Source organism: Chiloscyllium plagiosum, unplaced genomic scaffold (assembly GCF_037043375.1).
Source record: "Chiloscyllium plagiosum isolate Xiang-an unplaced genomic scaffold, Cpla_swu_hap1 HiC_scaffold_42, whole genome shotgun sequence".
In the NCBI taxonomy this organism is placed as follows: Eukaryota; Metazoa; Chordata; class Chondrichthyes; order Orectolobiformes; family Hemiscylliidae; genus Chiloscyllium; species Chiloscyllium plagiosum.
The window spans coordinates 38105055-38124912 of NW_028270180.1; the positions used below are offsets into that span (position 1 = coordinate 38105055).

General features: G+C 49.9%; 1 long non-coding RNA gene across 1 annotated transcript; it reads right to left on the reverse strand.

Moving 5' to 3' along the window:
- Nucleotides 1-5753: 5753 nt before the first annotated feature.
- LOC148137577 (uncharacterized) lies at nucleotides 5754-16915 on the reverse strand. Its single transcript, XR_015754128.1, has 3 exons — nucleotides 16771-16915; nucleotides 7372-7504; nucleotides 5754-6413 (listed from the first exon to the last, which is right to left on the reverse strand). It is a non-coding gene; the product is annotated as an uncharacterized LOC148137577 (long non-coding RNA).
- Nucleotides 16916-19858: the final 2943 nt, after the last annotated feature.

Here is a 19858-nt window from a genome sequence, read left to right on the forward strand (position 1 = left end):
ACTACCTGCCTGTCCACCTAACTTCGTATCTTCGGCGAACTTTGCCAGAATGCCCCCAGTCCCTTCATCCAGATCATTAATATATAAAGTGAACAGCTGCTGCCCCAACACTGAACCTTGCAGAACACCATATGTCACGAACCACCATTCCGAAAAAGAACCTTTTATCCCAACTCTCTGCCCTCTATCAGACAGCCAATCCCCACTCCATGCCAGTAGCTCACCTCAAACACCATGGGCCCTCACCTTACTCAGCAAGCTCCTGTGAAACACCTAATCAAAGGCCTTTTGGAAGTCTAGGTAGATAACATCCACTGGGTTTCCCTGTTCTAACCCACTTGTTAACTCTTCAAAGAATTCTAACACATTTGTCAGGCACGATCTCCCCTTACTAAATCCATGCTGACTTGTTCTAAGCCAACTCTGCACTTCCAAGAATTTAGAAATCTCATCCTTAACGATTGATTCTAGAGTTTTACCTACAACTGAGATTAGGCTAATCAGCCTATAATTTTCCATCTTTTGTCTTGATCCTTTCTTGAACAAGAAGGTTACAACAGTGATTTTCTAATCATTTGGGACTTTTCTTGACTCCAGTGATTTTTGAAAGATCACAACCAATGCCTCTGCTATTTCCTCAGCCACCTCCCTCAGAACTCTAGGATGTAGTCCATCAGAGCCAGGGGACGTATCGATTTTTAGACCTTTTGGTTTTTGTTTTAGCACTTTCTCTTTTGTAATGGCTACCATACTCAACTCTGCCCCTGATTCTCCTTAACTGTTGGGATATTACTCATGTCTGGGTTTGGGTGGAGGTTGGGGTACACAGTGTTCGGCAGGTGGTGGGGAGTCCATGCCAAATGAGGTTCTCCTGATTGCATTGGGTATCCAAGCTGGGACATGGTGGTCAGATACACTGGTGAATACCAGTGCTCTATCATTTCTTTGTTCATATTTGAGACACCATCCATTCCCAGACACGGTTGAGTGATCCAGTGCCGTATACTGTAATTCATGTTGTGTGGGTGCAAAATTTTAGGAGTAAACTCAACTGTGGAGGCTCCAAAACTGAATTCAGGATGTTTTTGTAATCCATGTCTGGGTTAGGTGTATCCACTCTTTGTTTTACTGATCCTGGGAGAGTTTGTGTGAATGCTGTCATCTAATTTACAACTCCAGCGAGCCTGAGCAATGTATAAAGCAGAATAAATCAACCACTGTCAACCCCAAAAAATGTTCGATACGTCATTGTGTTTCTGAGACTAACTTGGTATTTGTGTTCATCCCTATGTATTTTCAAAGTGAAAATGATTCAGAATCTTAAACGTTTGTGTGATATGGAACAACAATTATCTTTGTGCTATTCCTGATGAAGAGCTTTTGTCTGACACGATGATTTTCCTACTCCTCAGATGCTGCTTGACCTGCTGTGCTTTTCCAGCACCTCTGGTTTCTCGCATTTGCCGTCATCACTTTTGCATAAAATACTTATAGTCTGGGCTCAGGCACAGATACATTTGACCAGTAACTTGAAGTCTCTTTTTTTCCTTTCTCTCTCTCATACAGTAAGTCTAGTGGTGATTCTAATCATTGCTCGTGGCAAGTGTGGTTTGTCTAAAAGCACCACTCATTATCTGGTGGCTATAACAACGTCGGATCTGCTATTCATTGCTTTCGCAATCGTACTTCGGCATTTTCCATCTTATTATTATCCACAGTGTTTCTTGGACATCACTCCTGTGTGTCGTGTTATCCATGTGTTGAGCTGCTGGGCAATTGATTGTTCTGTCTGGTTTACCGTTACTTTCTCTTTTGATCGATTTGTCACTGTTTGTTTTCATCAGATGAAAACTAAGTATTGGCCAGAGAATACTCCAATTAAGGTTCTAGCAATAATCTGTATTTTCTTTTCAATCAAAAATATTCCCAACTATTTTCGATTTAAACCTGGAAAGGTCATCAACAATGTTCCATGGTTCTGTTCTACCAGGTCCAGTTACTATACTGACCGCCGGTGGGCAAGTTTTAAATATTTTGAGCCCAATGCTCCCATTCATTTTTATTCTCTTTCTTAACATTCTGAGTGTCAGACACATCTCTGAGGCCATTACGGTGCGTAAGGGACTCAGGGGTCAGAGAAAAATAGAGAATGACCCAGAGATAGAGAGCAGAAGGAAATCTGTGATCTTACTCTTTGCCATATCTGCAAGTTTCATCCTTCTCTGGTTGCTGTATATTTTACATTTCTTTCATGTCAGTCATTCCTTGGATTCTGCTGGTTTTGTTATTTTTGTACAAGCCTCATATATGCTGCGGGACCTGAGCTGCTGCACCAATGCACTTGTTTATGTGGTGACACAGAACAGTTTCAGAGACCAGTTAAAGCGTGCCCTGAAATATCCAATTATAAAAATAATCCAATTGATGAATAAATCCAAGTAACTGAGAGCCCACATTAAAGGCAGCAGATAAAGGAATGAGGGGTCCAGGTGAGGAATGGACTGACAGGATAAGGAGGAGCAGCAACACGGTAACACTCCTTTCCTAACGGGCAAGGAATGGTTCCATCTGAGGAGCGAAACCAAAGAGACTGGAGGAGCAAAACAGTGGAAGTGTTGTCAGCAATGGGCAACCGTTAATAGAAAGCTGGACAACAAAAGTATAACTGAAACAGGAATCAGACATGCACAGAACAACATCATCCCCAGCAACCCGTTGTCAGTGAGAGAACCAGATACAAGGTCAATGACCTGGAGGCAAGTATCATCGATCACTGCAGGCTGGAGTGGGAACAGCAATGGCAGGCTCCTGTCCTCACGGAATTCACTCATCCACTCATCTTGGCAAAACTAAATAAAAAAGGAGAATGTTCCTATTCCGCAGAGTAATATACTGTAAATAATCCGTGTCTTTTGATTAGAGATCCATTTTCAGCAATGATTTCCTTTCTCTGGTTCCATTCCCTTCCCCCCGGCCTGATGCTGATATCACCCCCTCTCTATATTTGGTTCTTTCCACCAATCAGCCGCTGTGTTGGTGGGGAATCCACGGCCCAGTCAGAGGGCTCAGTGACAGACTGGATCCGACACTGGGGAATGGGGTTGGATGTGGCAGAAGAGCCGACCCCCCTCAGTGCTGCCATGAGAAGGTTTTGTGGCTCTCACTGACTCCATTGGACTCAGTGGGAACTGACTCTGGGTGAACTCTGTTTGCATGGGCCTTCATAATGGAGCCTGGGATCAATTGGAAGATCGATGGACCGTCAGCATGGATTTTGTTTCCATCTGGAAAACAGCTCCTAAAATCCAACCTCCTGATTGGCCCGTCTGATCAAGGTCCTGTTTAACACGGAGGTAAACCTCCTTCACTGTTCACTACCCCACCACCACATTTGGAGCCACCTGCCAACTTACTAACCATCGGAGACAAGCAGGAGGCTGGAAGAACACAGCAAGCCAGGCAGCATCAGGGGGTGGAGAGGGCAATGCTTTGGGAGTGAGGGTAAGGGGAGCTGCTGATAAAGGGTGGGGTTGTGGGAGGGCTTTGGGTGGGGAGGGGACAGAGTGGTGAGGTGAACACAGATAGAGGGTATGGCCTGATTAGTCAATGGGAGGAATGAATCCGATTGGTGGCAGGGAGGGGTGGAAGGGTGGGGGAGGGGCTGGGAAGGGAGTCAGGGGATGGGGAGGGAGCTTATTTGAAATTGGAGAACTCAATGTTGAGTACTCAAGGCTGTAGGCAGCCCAGGTGGAAGATAAGATGTTGTTCCTCCAATCTGATTCACTGTGGCAAGGCCTCACTGGGCCTTGTATTGGTTAATGGGCCTGGCCAGCTGACTGACCTTTCACTGGGACACCATTTTAGAAACAGTGATCACAACTCCTTCAGTTTTAAGATCGCTATGAATAAGGATAAATCAGGACCTTGTGGGAAGGTACTGAATTTGGGGAGGGTAAATTAAGACACTATTAAGCAGGAGCTAGGGAGAGCTAATTGGGAGGAGCTGTTATTGAGCAAGTCCACATTTCCCATGTGGGAGTTGTTTAAAGACCTGCTGATCAGACTTCAGAATGGGCATACTCCAGTACGGAGGAAGGACAGGGATGGCAAGGGATTGTTATACCAGCTCCAGTTATTCTGAAGACCATCCGTGGGAACATTTTAAATAGTGTGAAACATTTTAACACCATTTTTACCATTTAACTTTGTTCTGTTTCTCAATATTCTGACAGTGAGGCAAATCTATGAGGCCGTAAGGTGTGTAATAGACTGATGGGTCAGAGATAAATAGAGAATGGACAGACTTCTATGATCTTACTCTTTGTCATATCAGCCAGATTCATATTTCTCTACAATGAGACAGAAAAATCCACACTGACAAACGGTGTGTCCGCTGCTGTCAGTGAACCATCCCCAATTCTAACGGATACTGACCCTCTTCATTGGCACTGAGCCCATCCTGACCAGGGGATGGACAACTCTCAATACGAGTCCCACTGCACCCACCTTCCCACCATCTCCATCAATCCCATGCAAGGGGGTTTGATCAAAAACACAACAAACAACACCCCTATCTCCAACTGAAGCAGACACAGCTTCTCAGGTCAGTAGAATAGCTCAGTGTCAAGCTCGGACAGTGGAGATCTCTCTGCTGGGCAGAGCAGTGGCACCTCATCTCAGTCTCTCTCTCTCTCTGACTCAGTCTGCGTCTGTCCCTCTTGTGTTTAAAGTGATACAATGCCACCCTCTGCTGGCCTTGCCGCGCCACTGCACAAGCAGCAGATTTCTTTCTCTCTGGGATAATTTGTTCCTGTCCCTGTTCATTCCATTATCTCTAAACTGCAGTCACTGGTCCCTGTCCAAATCAATCCAAACAATAACAAAAAGAAATAGAGATGGCTACTTATTTGGATTGTTTTATCATTCTAAGCCTTTATAAAAATTTAACCTATTTGCATAAACTGCAAAAACTCTATTTATTTTTTGAGTCACTCTGTGCAACCGCACAATCTGTCTGCAAGAAAGAGAAAGCAAGTTCCTGATCCCTAACTTCACTCGTTCATTTTAGTTTCATTGATTTGTGTAAAATTCTTGTGTCCATTTGGATTGTAGCAGGGTGCTGTGCCTACTCTGGGTGTGAAATTGTAGCTTTGTGTCTGTGTGTATTCCAAGGCTGGGTCCAGAGGGGGTGGGGGAAGGACAGGGACAGACCTGGGCTAAACCATTGAGCTGCTGCTTTCTCCCAGAGTCCCCTCTAATCCCACAAAAAATGATTGTTGGTGTGTCCCACACCTGGGGGAGGTGTGTTCCAGGTGGAGGGAGCTGGGTGCTGACTGGATGAACGGGGGTTAGGGAGGACATGGGTTTGAGTGACAGACCCTGAGGGTATTTAAACCTGGCTCAATCAGCCATTATTCTGCTGCCACATGGACTGACCAGGGGAGAGAATCTATCTGTTTGTGAGTGTGTCAGTGAGAGAGTGAGAGTTGTGCTTGAATCTCAATCCCATTTTCAATGGTTTGAGTGTCCCGAAGCAGATTCTGTCCCTGATGGGTCACAGAGAGAAACCTTGGGGAGAGGGAACTGGGAGCAGCTGGAATGGGGAGGATGGCCTCTGTCTCTCCATGTCTCAGGTTTGTCTCTGCCTCACATTTCCCCTTTTCTATCTCTCTCTCTGGCTCCTCTCTCTCTCTCTCTCTCTCACTCTCTCAATCTCTCTCCCCCTCCTTCTCTGACTGTCCGTCTCTCTCCCTCTTTCTCGGAGTCTGGCTCTCTCCCCCTCTCTCTGTATCTCCTCCTCTCCCTGATTCTGTGTCGATCTCTCTCTGAGCATGTTTCTCTCTATTCTACCTTTCTTGTGCAAACTCTCTCTCTCTCTCTGATTGACTCTGTCCCCTGACTTTTGCTCCCCCACAATTCCTATAGTTCCAGGAAAGAGGGAAGCTCCAAATAGTTGTAGGAAGGGAAGCTACATGGGAATGTGAACAGGGCATAGACAGGAAGAATGGGGATTGAAGGAAAGATGTGGGACAGACAGAGGGAGAGAGCAAGCTGGGAACACAGATGGTAGGGATAGGGGCTGTAGTGAGAGATGGAGGCAATGATATCTGTGGGATCAGACTGTGCAGCTGCTCCTTCTCCATCTTTTTGTCCCTCTGTGCATGCCCCCAGCCCAGAACTCGCCCCTTCTGGTAAAAAAGAACCCACAGACGGCCTGAACCCCACAATTCTTTTCCCCATGTGTGAGTTTAAACGAGGAGACAGGACAGTTTCGGATTATTCTGTCTCTCTGGGTCCAGCTCTTGTCTGACGATTCTTCACAGGAGATTGGATTTGATTCTCTCTGTTTCTGCAGTGTCCCGAGTTTCAGCTCCTGGGTCTAATCTCCCCCTCCTCCTCGGGTGGGGAACAGCCTGAAAAAAAAACGAGAATTGATGTGATATAAAATAAAGCCTTGGCACCAAAAGCACAGCAAGATCCCACCACTCTCTGCCTTCCACAATCTCTCCCTTTACCCTGTGATGCTGGTTCAGTTTAATTATTGCATCATTAAGGCATTGCATAACATCACAGCAACATCCAAACACAAAGATATCACCATCGAGCAGTTGGCCAGAGGCTAGAAACATGAATAGCCATGCACAGCAAGATCTCACAAGCAGCAGTGTGACCACAGACACATTGTGTGTATCACTGATGCTGGTTTGATTCTGTCTGCAGGATGACAGAGAGGGGCCAATCCTACTGTTTGACAAATTCCAAACATTTCCCCTTTTCTCAATCTGTTCCCCCCTCACTCACTGTTTCTCCCTTTTGCTCCCTCTCTCTCTCAGCTCCCCCTCTCAATCTCTCTGTCTCTCTCAGATTTAGTCCTGTACATTGTAATCTTTATCCCAAACCCCACTTTAAATAACGACAGCTCAGCTTGTGTGTGGGATGGTTTTACTTATTTGAAAACTCAACAGAAGAAACCTGGACAGAGAGAGATCCCCCACCCCCACACCCACACACATAGATTCTGAACTGAATTGAAATGACCAGCTTGTGCCTTTTTTCTGCAATAATAACAATTTCTTCTTCTGGCCAATATGCATCTCACATCATTCTGACATTAGAGTGGGCCTTTGGAGAGAGTTTCTCATTTAAGGTTTTAATTCTCTCTTCAGGGAGTGCTGCCTCCCAGTTCCTGGGGGTTAACCTGTTTGTGTCACAATCTCAGGGCCCGGTTACTTTAACCTCAGGCTTCAAATTCGTTTTAAAAATGACAAGGCCACAACCTAATAGGACCCAGTTAACCAGAGGCCCAAACAAACCAGACTCCACGCTCCCAAGGAGATTAAACCTCGGGGTAATAAACAGATGACAACTCACCAGGGCCCCATGGGCTGCAGCCTGTGAACAGGCCTCAGGCTCGTGCTCCCCCTCTGGAGGTTGTTCTTATCCAAGGCTTTCCCGGCCCCAGTCACTTTGAAACTTCACTTTGCGGCTTTCCCAACAAAAGTTCCTCAGGATAAAAGAGAGAAAAGATGAGTTGAAAGGGGGGAGTGAGAGCATTTTGCTGTCAAATTACACAGCAAGATTCCAGGTTTAAAAGCACCCTCCAACCCCATCCCCAATGCATTGTATAATGTCACAGTAACATCAAAATACAAACAAATCATAAGACAGCAATTAAAAAGAGACTGGAAACATTAATAAACACGCACACACACACAGTCTCTCAACCAGACAGGGAGAGCTGCTCACTGCCGAGAAAGAGAGACAGAGAGAGAGAACAGGGTTTGAGAATGAATCTAACAATTTCTTGTCCACATTTATTCTCAGTGAGGGGTTTGTGGACTCCTCCCCTGCATCTCTGACACATTGCACCGTCTGTCAGTCTGCTCCTTGGGGAGGCCTCTGTGTGATTGAGATGTTCATCCCCAGGACAGGAGCCTTTTTGGACCTTGCTGCCCACTGAGATCTTAATTCGAGGGCAGCAAAGTGTTCCTATTCCTAGTTTGTTAAACTCTTTTTTTCAGCCTCGTTAGTTATGTCAGTGCAGTTTGAAAATATTAACCATTGGTCTCACACTCTAAGAGAGTGGCTGCAGACACCCTGACACACACAGGACTGGAAAGAGAGGGAGATATTTTCTGAACATCTCTCGGGATTTTCCTGCTGTACATGTGGTTCCCAGAATCAAACTCTCTGTCTCTGTCCCTCTCTGTCTCGCTCTCTCTCTCTCTACCTGTGTCTCTCCGTCTCCGTCTGTCTCCCTGCCCTGCTCTACATGCAGCCATTAAATTGACTTTCAATCCCTTATTTTCTTTCCCTTTCTCAAATATTTCAGCAGAGTTTGGGAAATTAAAATATTGATCGCTCACCTGGCAATCAACATCCATATTTCCCCCTCTGTGCTCCCACCCTGCTCCCCCTGCCCCATCCTACACACCCTCCCCCCAACACACATCTGGAGAGATCATGGGGACTTAAATCTGAAATCTAATCGAAGGGTTCAGGGTGTTTTTATATCGAATAAGGGATACTCAGGAATGTGTTACAGCCCAGAATCTATTTGAGGGGTTTGGGATGGTTTACATATGCAATAACAGACACCCGGGAGTGAGTTACAGACTGGAATTGAATTGAAGGGTTTGAGGTGATGTGGATATAGAATAAGAGATAGCTGTCTCAGTCTTTGTCAATTTGAATCTCTCAGATATTTGGAGCTTGGAAGGGAAGGCAGACATTGCTGGAATGTGCCATTATCTCAGGCATTCACTGTAAACAGGTTCTGGCATTTGCATTTTAATCACCGTCAAAGAGCTGTGTCCATTTCCTATCTCTGTAAAGGGATTTCACATTTTGAAGATGCGTTAATGCAGGACAGAAAACAGCTTCTGAGACATTTCCTTTGTGACAGTGTTTCAGACCCAAACTGAAACGTGGAGATTTTTTTTAGATTTTAGATTCCCTACAGTGTGGAAACAGGCCCTTCAGCCCAACAAGTCCACACCAACCCTCCAAAGAGTAACCCACTTCCCTCTGACTAATGCACCTCACACTGGGCAATTTAACATGGCCAATCCACCTGACCTGTACATCTTTGGACTGTGGGAGGAAACCGGAGCACTCAGAGGAAACCCACGCAGACACGGGGAGAACATGCAAACTCCACACAGACAGTCGCCCGAGGCTGGAATCGAACCTGGGACCCTCACCGTGCCAGAACAGAAAAGAACCAATAGATTTCTGTGTTCCTGCTCCCAATTTAACATTTGACCATTCGGTTTATCTTGTCTTCAGTCTAACATCCAACAAGCATCTCTTCACATCTCCCATTGTTACAGATCTCCTGCTATTTCACCAGACTCCCCAGATCTAAACCACTCCCAACTGAAACTCCAAGACAGGTAGTGAAAGGGGTTAGATACAGAGCAAAGCTCCCAGGACACTGCAGTGTTTCAAGTTTCCTGGACATGTTCAGCAAATCACCCACTTCTCCCATCCTGTCCCCATCAAAAACCCTCAGGGCAGCTCCATCACTGGGCTAGATACAGAGTATGTGTCCCTCTACCCTTTCTCCATCTGAATCTCCCAGGGTCTGGGGAGAATAGGGTTAGATACAGATTAAAGATCCCTTGACAGTGTGCCATCAATCACTCCCAGGACAGTGACAGCACGGGATTAGATACAGAGTAAATCTCCCTCTACAGTGTTCCCCCAGGACAGGGACAGCATGGGGTTAGATACAGAGTAAATCTCCCTCTACACTGTTGATATCAATCACTCCCAGACAGGGAGGGCACAGGGTTAGATATAGAGTAAATCTCCCTCTACACTGTTGATATCAATCACTCCCAGACAGGGACGGCACAGGGTTAGATACAGAGTAAATCTCCCTCTACAATGTTGATATCAATCACTCCCAGACAGGGACAGCACAGGGTTAGATACAGAGTAAATCTCCCTCTACACTGCTGATATAGATCACTCCCAGACAGGGACAGCACAGGGTTAGATACAGAGTAAATCTCCCTCTACACTGCTGATATAAATCACTCCCAGACAGGGACAGCACAGGGTTAGATACACAGTAAATCTCCCTCTACCTTGTTGATATAAATCACTCCCAGACAGGGATGGCACAGGATGAGATACAGAGTAAAACTGCCTCTACATTGCTCCAATCAAACCCTTCCAGGACGGGGACAGCACGTGGTTTTGTACAAAGGAGTTTGTACGTGGGAGATACTTTCTCACACATGTGTTAGAGTTCTTTGATGAAGTGACCAGGGAGGTTGTCGAGGGTAGGGAGGTAGATGTAGCCTTTCAGTAAGTTCTTTGATAAGGTTCCACATGGCAGGTTGCTCTGGAAGTTAGATCACATGGAATCTAGGGGAGCTGGCAAATTAGATACACAATTGGCTTGATAGTAGGAAGCAGAAGGTGCTAGTGGGAGGATGCTTGTTGGAATGGAGTCCTTTGACCAGTGGAGTGCCTCAGGGGTCAGGACTGGGCCCATTGCTGTTTGTTATCTATACCAATTATTTGGATGAGAATGTACAAGGTATGATTAATAAGTTTGCAATGACACTAAAATAGGTGGTATTGTGGACAGTGAGGACGGTTATCAAAGATTGCAACAGGACCTTGATCAGCTGGGGAAGTGGGCCGAGAAATGGCAAATGGAGTTTGAGGTGGATAAGTGTGAGGCCAAATCAAGGAAGGTGTTTCATTGTGAATAGTAGGGCCTTAAGGAGTGTAGTGGAACAGAGGGACCTTGGAGTTCAGGGGCATGGTTCTCTGAAAGTGGAGCCACAGGTAGACAGGGCAGAGGGTAGACAGGGCAGTGAAGGAGACTTTTGGTCTTCATCAGTCAGGGCACTGAGTATAGACCTTGGGAAGTTATGTTGCAGTTAGACAGGACATTGGTGAGGCTGCACTTGGAGTATGGTGTTTGGTCACTTTGATGTAGGACAGACGTTATTAAACTGGAAAGAGTGCAGAAGAAATTTACAAGGACTTTGCCAAGATTGAAGGGACTGAGTTATAGGGAGAGGTTGGACAAGCTGGGACATTTTTCTTTAGAGACTGAGGCGGATCTTATAGAGGTGTATAAGATCATGACAGGAATGGACAGCTTGAATGCACTCAGTCTTTTTCCCAGGTTTGGGGAATCGAGAATTAGAGGGCATCAGTTTAAGGTTAGAGGGGAAAGAATAACAGGGAACCCGAGGGGCAACGTTTTTTACCCAGAGGGTGGTACACATGTGGAATGAGCTGCCAGCGGAAGTGGCTGAGGTGGGTACATTAACAACATTGAAAAGGCATTTGGATAAATACTTGGATAGGAAAGGATGAGAAGGATATGGGCCAAGTGCAGGGAAATCGGGTTCATGTGAATGGACAAGTTTGGTCAGCATGGAGCAGTTTGGGCTGAAGGGCCTGTTTCTGTGCTGTAGGACTCTAACTCGACGACTCTATGACAACGTTAGGCAGCATTGTAGACAGTGCAGATAGTACCATCACTTACAAAGGGATATTGATAGGCTGGGTGAATGGGCAAAGCTGTGTTAGATGGGGTTCAGTGTCAGCAAGTGTGTGGGTATCTGGTTGGAGTACAGAGAGGGAGCACAAAGGAGGTTTACAAGAATGAGCCTGGAGCTCAGGGGTTACATTCTGAGGGGACACTCGACAAATGAGGCCGTTTTCCTCCAGAATTGAGAAAGTTAAGGGGTGATCTGATCAAAGCCTTCAAGGTATAAACAGGATGAGACAGGATCGATCAAGATCAACGATTCCCACTGGTTGGAGATTCTAGACCGAGAGGGAGCAGAGTCTGAGAATGAGGGCCCAGAGCGTTCAGGAGAGATGGCAGGAAGCACTTTGACACACAAAGGGTGGGAGAGGGACTCTCTTCCACAAACAACAGTTGATGCTGGATCAGTCGATCATGTTAAATCCTACACTATCCCCATCAACACTCTCAGGACAGGGACTGTATGTGGTTAGATACATGGTAAAGCTCCCTTTAATGTATCCCCATCAAACACTTCCAGTGAAGGGAGAGCACAGAGTGAGATATAGAATAAAGCTCCCTCCACACTGTCCCCATCATTCCCTCCCTCGTCAGGGAAAACATTGTAATTGATACAGAGTTAAGGTCCCTTGATGATATCACAGTCAAAACTTTAACGGCAGGTATAATCTGGTGAGAGATGCTGAATTAAACTCACTCCTTACTTTCCCCATCTTACATGCATGCGTGCACACACACACTCACATACACAGACACACGCAAGCAGAGACACACACACACATACACAGACACTCACATACAGAGACACACGCACAGACACACACACACACACACACACAACGACACACACAACAAAAATGGAAGAACTCCACAAATTCAACACCAAGTCCTTTGTTTGATTCTCCCTGTTCTGTTCTGATTCCCTGTTAGATTGGTGGCTCTGGACATCCACAAGGAAGGAGAGAGGGAGGAGGAAGGAGGGGGGGGAAGGAGAGGAGAGGAGGGGAGGGGGAGGAGAGGAGGGGAGGGGGGAGAGGAGAGGAGGGGGGAAAGGAGAGGAGAGGAGAGGGGGGGAAGGAGAGGAGGGGAGAAGGAGAGGGGGAAAGGAAAGGGGAGAAGGCGACGGGGGAGGAAGGCGACGGGGGGGAAGGAGATGGGGAAGGCGACGGGGGGGCGGGAAGGCGACGGGTGGTGAGAAGGCGACGGTGGGTGGGAAGGCGATGGGGAGGTGGAAGGCAACGGGGGTGAGAAGGCGATGGGGGGAAGGCGATGGGGGGGAAGGCGACGGGGGGGCAGGCGACGGTGGGGAAGGCGACGGAGGGGGGAAGGTGACGGCGGGAGGGGAGGAAGGCGACGGCGGGGGGGGGAAGGTGACGGCGGGGGGGGGAAGGCGACGGCGGGGGGGGGAAGGCGACGGCGGGGGGGGGAAGGCGACGGCGGGGGGGGGAAGGCGACCGCGGGGGGGGGAAGGTGACGGCGGGGGGGGGGAAGGTGACGGCGGGAGGGGGGAAGGTGACGGCGGGGGGGGGAAGGCGACAGCGCGGGGGGGGAGGTGACGGCGGGGGGGGAAGGTGACGGCGGGGGGGGGAAGGCGACAGCGCGGGGGGGGAGGTGACGGCGGGGGGGGAAGGTGACGGCGGGGGGGGGGAAGGTGACGGCGGGGGGGGGAAGGTGACGGCGGGGGAGGGAAGGTGACGGCGGGGGGGGGGAAGGTGACGGCGGGGGGGGGAAGGTGACGGCGGGGGAGGAAGGCGACGGCGGGGGGGGGGGGGGGAAGGTGACGGCGGGGGGGGGGAAGGTGACGGCGGGGGAGGGAAGGTGACGGCGGGGGGGGGGAAGGTGACGGCGGGGGGGGAAGGTGACGGCGGGGGGGGGGAAGGTGACGGCGGGGGAGGGAAGGTGACGGCGGGGGGGGGGGGAAGGTGACGGCGGGGGGGGGGGAAGGTGACGGCGGGGGGGGGAAGGTGACGGCGGGGGGGGGGGAAGGTGACGGCGGGGGGGGGGGGAAGGTGACGGCGGGGGGGGGAGGTGACGGCGGGGGGGGGGGGAAGGTGACGGCGGGGGGGGGAAGGTGACGGCGGGGGGGGGAAGGTGACGGCGGGGGGGGGAAGGTGACGGCGGGGGGGGGGGGAAGGTGACGGCGGGGGAGGAAGGCGACGGCGGGGGGGGGGGGAAGGTGACGGCGGGGGAGGAAGGCGACGGCGGGGGGGGGGGAAGGTGACGGCGGGGGGGGGGAAGGTGACGGCGGGGGGGGGAAGGTGACGGCAGGGGAGGAAGGCGACGGCGGGGGGGGGGGAAGGTGACGGCGGGGGAGGAAGGCGACGGCGGGGGGGGGGGAAGGTGACGGCGGGGGGGGGAAGGTGACGGCGGGGGGGGGAAGGTGACGGCGGGGGGGGAAGGTGACGGCGGGGGGGGGAAGGTGACGGCGGGGGGGGGAAGGTGACGGCGGGGGGGGGGGGAAGGTGACGGCGGGGGGGGGGAAGGTGACGGCGGGGGGGGGGGGAAGGTGACGGCGGGGGGGGGAAGGTGACGGCGGGGGGGGGAAGGTGACGGCGGGAGGGGGAAGGTGACGGCGGGGGGGGGGAAGGTGACGGCGGGAGGGGGAAGGTGACGGCGGGCGGGGGGAAGGTGACGGCGGGGGGGGGAAGGTGACGGCGGGGGGGGGAAGGTGACGGCGGGAGGGGGAAGGTGACGGCGGGGGGGGGGAAGGTGACGGCGGGAGGGGGAAGGTGACGGCGGGTGGGGGGGAGGTGACGGTGGGGGGGGGGAAGGTGACGGCGGGGGGGAAGGCGACAGCGCGGGGGGGGAGGTGACGGCGGGGGGGGGAAGGTGACGGCGGGGGGGGGAAGGTGACGGCGGGAGGGGGAAGGTGACGGCGGGGGGGGGGAAGGTGACGGCGGGAGGGGGAAGGTGACGGCGGGGGGGGGAAGGTGACGGCGGGGGGGGGAAGGTGACGGCGGGAGGGGGAAGGTGACGGCGGGGGGGGGGAAGGTGACGGCGGGAGGGGGAAGGTGACGGCGGGGGGGGGGGAGGTGACGGTGGGGGGGGAAGGTGACGGCGGGAGGGGGAAGGTGACGGCGGGGGGGGGGGAGGTGACGGTGGGGGGGGGGAAGGTGACGGCGGGGGGGAAGGCGACAGCGCGGGGGGGGAGGTGACAGCGGGGGGGGAAGGTGACAGCGGGGGGGGGAAGGTGACGGCGGGGGGGGGGGAAGGTGACGGCGGGGGGGGGGGGAAGGTGACGGCGGGGGGGGGGAAGGTGACGGCGGGGGGGGGGGAAGGTGACGGCGGGGGGGGGGGAAGGTGACGGCGGGGGGGGGGAAGGTGATGGCGGGGGGGGGAAGGTGATGGCGGGGGGGGGAAGGTGACGGCGGGGGGGGAAGGCGACGGCGGGGGGGGGGGGAGGTGACGGCGGGGGCGGGAGGCAATGGGAGGGTAGGGGAGTGAGGACGTTAGGGCAGGAAGGGGAGGTTCGGAATGACAGGATGAAGTTCAGTGAGAGGCAGGTTTGGGAGGGATGATTTGGAGTGAGTGGAAGAGGTGACAGTGATAGGGAGGGTTGGAGTGAGTGGAGGAGTTGACAGTGATAGGGAGGGTTTAAGTGTTTGGAGGAGGTGACAGCGATAGGGAGGGATGGAGTGAGTGGAGGAGGTGACAGTGGTAGTGAGGATTGGAGTGTTTGGAGGTGGTGACAGTGATAGGGAGGGATGGAGTGTTTGGAGGTGGTGACAGTGGTAGTGAGGATTGGAGTGTTTGGAGGTGGTGACAGTGATAGGGAGGGATGGAGTGTTTGGAGGGGTGACAGTGGTAGTGAGGATTGGAGTGTTTGGAGGTGGTGACAGTGGTAGTGAGGATTGGAGTGTTTGGAGGTGGTGACAGTGATAGGGAGGATTGGAGTGTTTGGAGGAGGTGACAGTGATAGGGAGGGATGGAGTGTTTGGAGGTGGTGACAGTGGTAGTGAGGATTGGAGTGTTTGGAGGTGGTGACAGTGATAGGGAGGGATGGAGTGTTTGGAGGTGGTGACAGCGATAGGGAGGGATGGAGTGTTTGGAGGAGGTGACAGTGATAGGGAGGGTTGGAGTGAGTGGAGGAGGTGACAGTGATAGGGAGGGATGGAGTGTTTGGAGGTGGTGACAGTGGTAGGGAGGGATGGAGTGTTTGGAGGTGGTGACAGTGGTAGTGAGGGTTGGAGTGACTGGAGGTGGTCACATAGAGTAGGAGGGCTGTGAAGTTCTCCCAAGGTGAAAGACATTGGGAGGGCTGTTCAGACAGAAGAGTATGAAGATGTGAGGGGCATGTCTTTTACACAGGGCTGTGGGGAGGTGGAGTGGTATGAGCAGGGAAGGGAATAGTGTGTGTCAGAGGGAGCAAGAAGAACGAAAGCAGGCAGGAGAATAGCAGGTTCTGGGTGATGTTTGTGAGGGAGGCCACACATGCGAGTGGAATAAATTAACAGCACATACCTCAGGGACCTGCAGTGATGAAACCCTCATTTGAACATGACTAGAAGAAATAACAGTAAACTGTCACAGAGAGTTAAAACACTCATTATTAAAGGTAGCGCAGGTTGGGCAATGGCAAAGAGATTGTCATGGAGGACAGGGATGGAACAGAATAATGCATGGGCATGGATTCAGATCCACAGTAAAGGGATCATACCAGGGCCTAACCAATGAACCACAGCAAAACAAGTTAACTATTGAATTATAGATGAATGCTAAAAAAAAATCACCTCTGAATCAATGTTATTATACTTCAATGTAAACTCTCTGGCTGGAGCTTGTAGCTGAGAAGTTAGCACAGAACTGGCATCAGAGAAATGCTTCAGTTTTCATTAATTCCACTACTCTGTAAAATGAGATGACAAAAGAAACATGTTCAGAGACATTCAGAATAAACAAATGTATCTCTTGGCTTGAGTGTTAAACATCCACCTGTTAAAGGAGTTTCCAAAATCTACCACCATCAGTTGAGGACGGTAATTTACCAAATGATTTGAGAGATCTACTATTTTAATGACAAGATTATGTTGTAAAGATGATTTGTGAGATTTGATAGATGCATCCAATTTTAAGATGTTTTTCTAACCGCCAATTTTGTTCTTCCAAAGATTATTTGGATAGCAGAAGATTGGAATACAGGAAAGAGAAAATTATTAATGAACAGAATTAACCTTCTGTGTTAATCTCCTCAATGGCGGGGGACCTACCCAGCATTCCCCGCGGTGGTGAATACCCTCTATACTCACTACAGGCGAGGGCGGCGCAGCCGCAGTGCCGTGTTTGTCTCCGTGGGAAATGGGAAGAGACGCGCTTTTCCAGACGGTAAGGCTGCAGGAGCTGGACAGAGGGATTCAGACCGAGAATAAACCCTTCCAGAGAGAAGCGAGCACCTTGAAAACTAACTTGTGGGTAAATTGTTTGCATTTCCGAGGTGAACAGCCGCCATCTTGGCCGGGAATGTGGACGCATGCGCAGAGGGACGCGTGACGTCACGGGGCGGGGCATGAGGGTGACTCATGCAGATGCTGAAAACCTGAGACTGAAATCATAGAGATGTACAGCCTGGATACAGAGCCTTGGGTCCAACCCGTCCATACCGACCAGATATCCCAACCCAATCCAGTCCCACCCGCCAGCGCCCAGCCCATATCTCTCCAAACCCTTCCTATTCATATACCCATCCAAATGTCTTTTAAATGTTGCAATTGTACCAGCCTCCACCACTTTCTCTGGCAGTTCATTCCATGCACGTACCACCCTCTGGGTGGAAACGTTGCCCCCCAGGTCTCTTTTATATCTTTTCCCTCTCACCCTAAAACTATGCCCTCTAGTTCTGGACTTCCCCACCCCAGGAAAAAGACTTTGTCTATTTACCCAATCCATGTCCCTCATGATTTTGTAAACCTCTATCAGGTCACCTCTCAACCTCCGATTCTCCAGGGAAAACAATCCCAGCCTGTTCAGCCTCTCTCTATAGCTCAAATCCTCCAACCCTGACAACATCCTTGGAAATCTTTTCTGAATCCTTTCAAGTTTCACAACATCTTTCCAATAGGAAGGAGACCAGAATTGTATGCAATATTCCAACAGTGGCCTAACCAATGTCCTGGACAGCTGCAACATGGCCTCCCAACAACTGTACTCAATACTCTGACCAATAAAAGAAAGCATACCAAAAGCTTTTCTAACTATCCTGTCTACCTGCGACTCCACTTTCAAGGAGCTATGAACCTGCAATCTAAGTTCTCTTTATTCAACAACACTCCCTAGGACCTTATAAGTATATAAGTCCATCTAATATTTGCTTTCCCGAAATCCAGCACCTCGCAGTTATCTGAATTAAACTCCATCTACCATTTCTCAGCCCATTGGCCCATCTGGTCAAGATCCTTTTGTAATCTGAGGTAACCTTCTTCGCTGTCCACTACACCTCCAATTTTGGTGTCATCTGCAAACTTACTAACTGTACCTCTTATGCTCGCATCCAAATAAAATCAGAAAGTGTTGGAGGAAGTCAGCAGGTCTGGCAGGAATGTGAGCAGAGAAACAGAATGAACCATTCCAGTGCTGTGTGCATCTCTTTCAGAACCTATTGCCCGGGTGGTGCAGTGTCCTGGGCGATAGCTTTATAACAGCTTCACCCTCAGGTGGTCTTTGAAACAAACAGCAGTCTACTTGAATCCCTGGATTTTTCTGCAGGTGACATTTTTAACCAACCTGTTCAGACGTGTCATGTTCCACTTGTGAAGTTGGTGGGCCTTGAGAATCCAGGCCTTGTTAGTTCGAGGGGAGTTCCTCAGGGTGGAGTCTCAGGGTCAACCATCTTCAGCTGCTTTGTCAATCACTTTCCCTTCAGAAGTGGGGATGTTGGTTGATGATTGGACAATATTCAGCATCATTTTCAACTGCTCCGATACTGATGTAGCGCATATTCATATGTTCAGGTTGTAAGTTTGCTTGCTAAGCTGGTAGGTTTGTTCTCATTGAGAACAATCTTACAACCTGAATCTCAACCTGAGCTAAAAACTTTCTCAAAAACCGCATATACATATGTAGCAAGACCTGGCCAGCATCTAAAATCTGTACAAATGGTAAGTAACAGCCGTGTCACATCCGTGCCTGGCAAAGACCATCTTCAACAAGAGAAAATCCGAGTATCCCTTGTTGACATTCCACAGCAATATCATTGTTGAATCCTCCATGAGCAGCATTCCGGGGGTGTAATATTGACCAGAAACTGAACAGGACTAACCATGCAATTGATACAAGATCAGCGCAGAGGCAAAACAATCTTACAGCGCTCAACTCCCCTCCTGCCTGCCCACCTTACACGATGTAAGTCAGGTCTGTTCCAGAATCCTCTCCACGTGCCTGGTTGAATGCTGCTTCAACAACACAAGAAGCTCATCAACATGTGGGACAAAACAGCTCTCTTGATTGCCAACGACCTTCCCCATTCCCTTTCTTCACCATTGATGTACAGCAGCAGCAAAGGGGATCATCTCTTGTGTAACATCCTTCTGGATAGGGGGCTGTGCTGTCCACCAGGTGGCGAGGTACATCCCACAACAGGATTGCACCTCAGGACACACAATGTCTCAGAGATATTGGGAACAACAACCTGATTTATTCAGGAAGGTTTCTTTTTGCTTTTGATGGGGCTTTTTGCACCTTTTGATATGTTTGGGAGGAGGTACAGACTAGAGGAACAATTTATTTCTGAAATTGGATTTATTTGTTCAGAGATTTTACCCTCTATGGACCGCAATAATATTTGAAAATCATTTCACAGAGAAATAGATTGAAAGAATTGAAGATGAGTTAGTCAAATCAGACATGATATAAAGATCCAACTGAGTCACAAAATTCATTTGGACATAAGGGGAACATGTTTATCTGGTATGTCTGTAAGTAAAGGTCTCACAAAGCATTATGAGCGGTAAAGACACACACACACACATACAAGAGTGTAAATGTTCCACTGAACTGACTGCAGAAATTATTTAACATTATCGAGTTAACATTCTTTAAAACTCCACAGACAGAGAAGCCATAACTATATTGTGTTTATGGGAAAGGATTCAACAGATTATCCAACTTGGAGATATGTGAGGAGATCAGCACCATGGAAATGTCTGGATTGTGAGAAGGATTGCAAATCCCCAGACCAGCTGGAGACTCACCGACACAGACATTCTGGGGAGAGACTGTTCCCCTGCTCTATGTGTGGGAAGGGATTTACTCTGTCATCCAGCTTCATGTAACACCAGTGGGGTCACACTGACAAGAGACCTTTCCCCTGACTGTGGGGGAAAAAAACTTTAAGATGTGTCA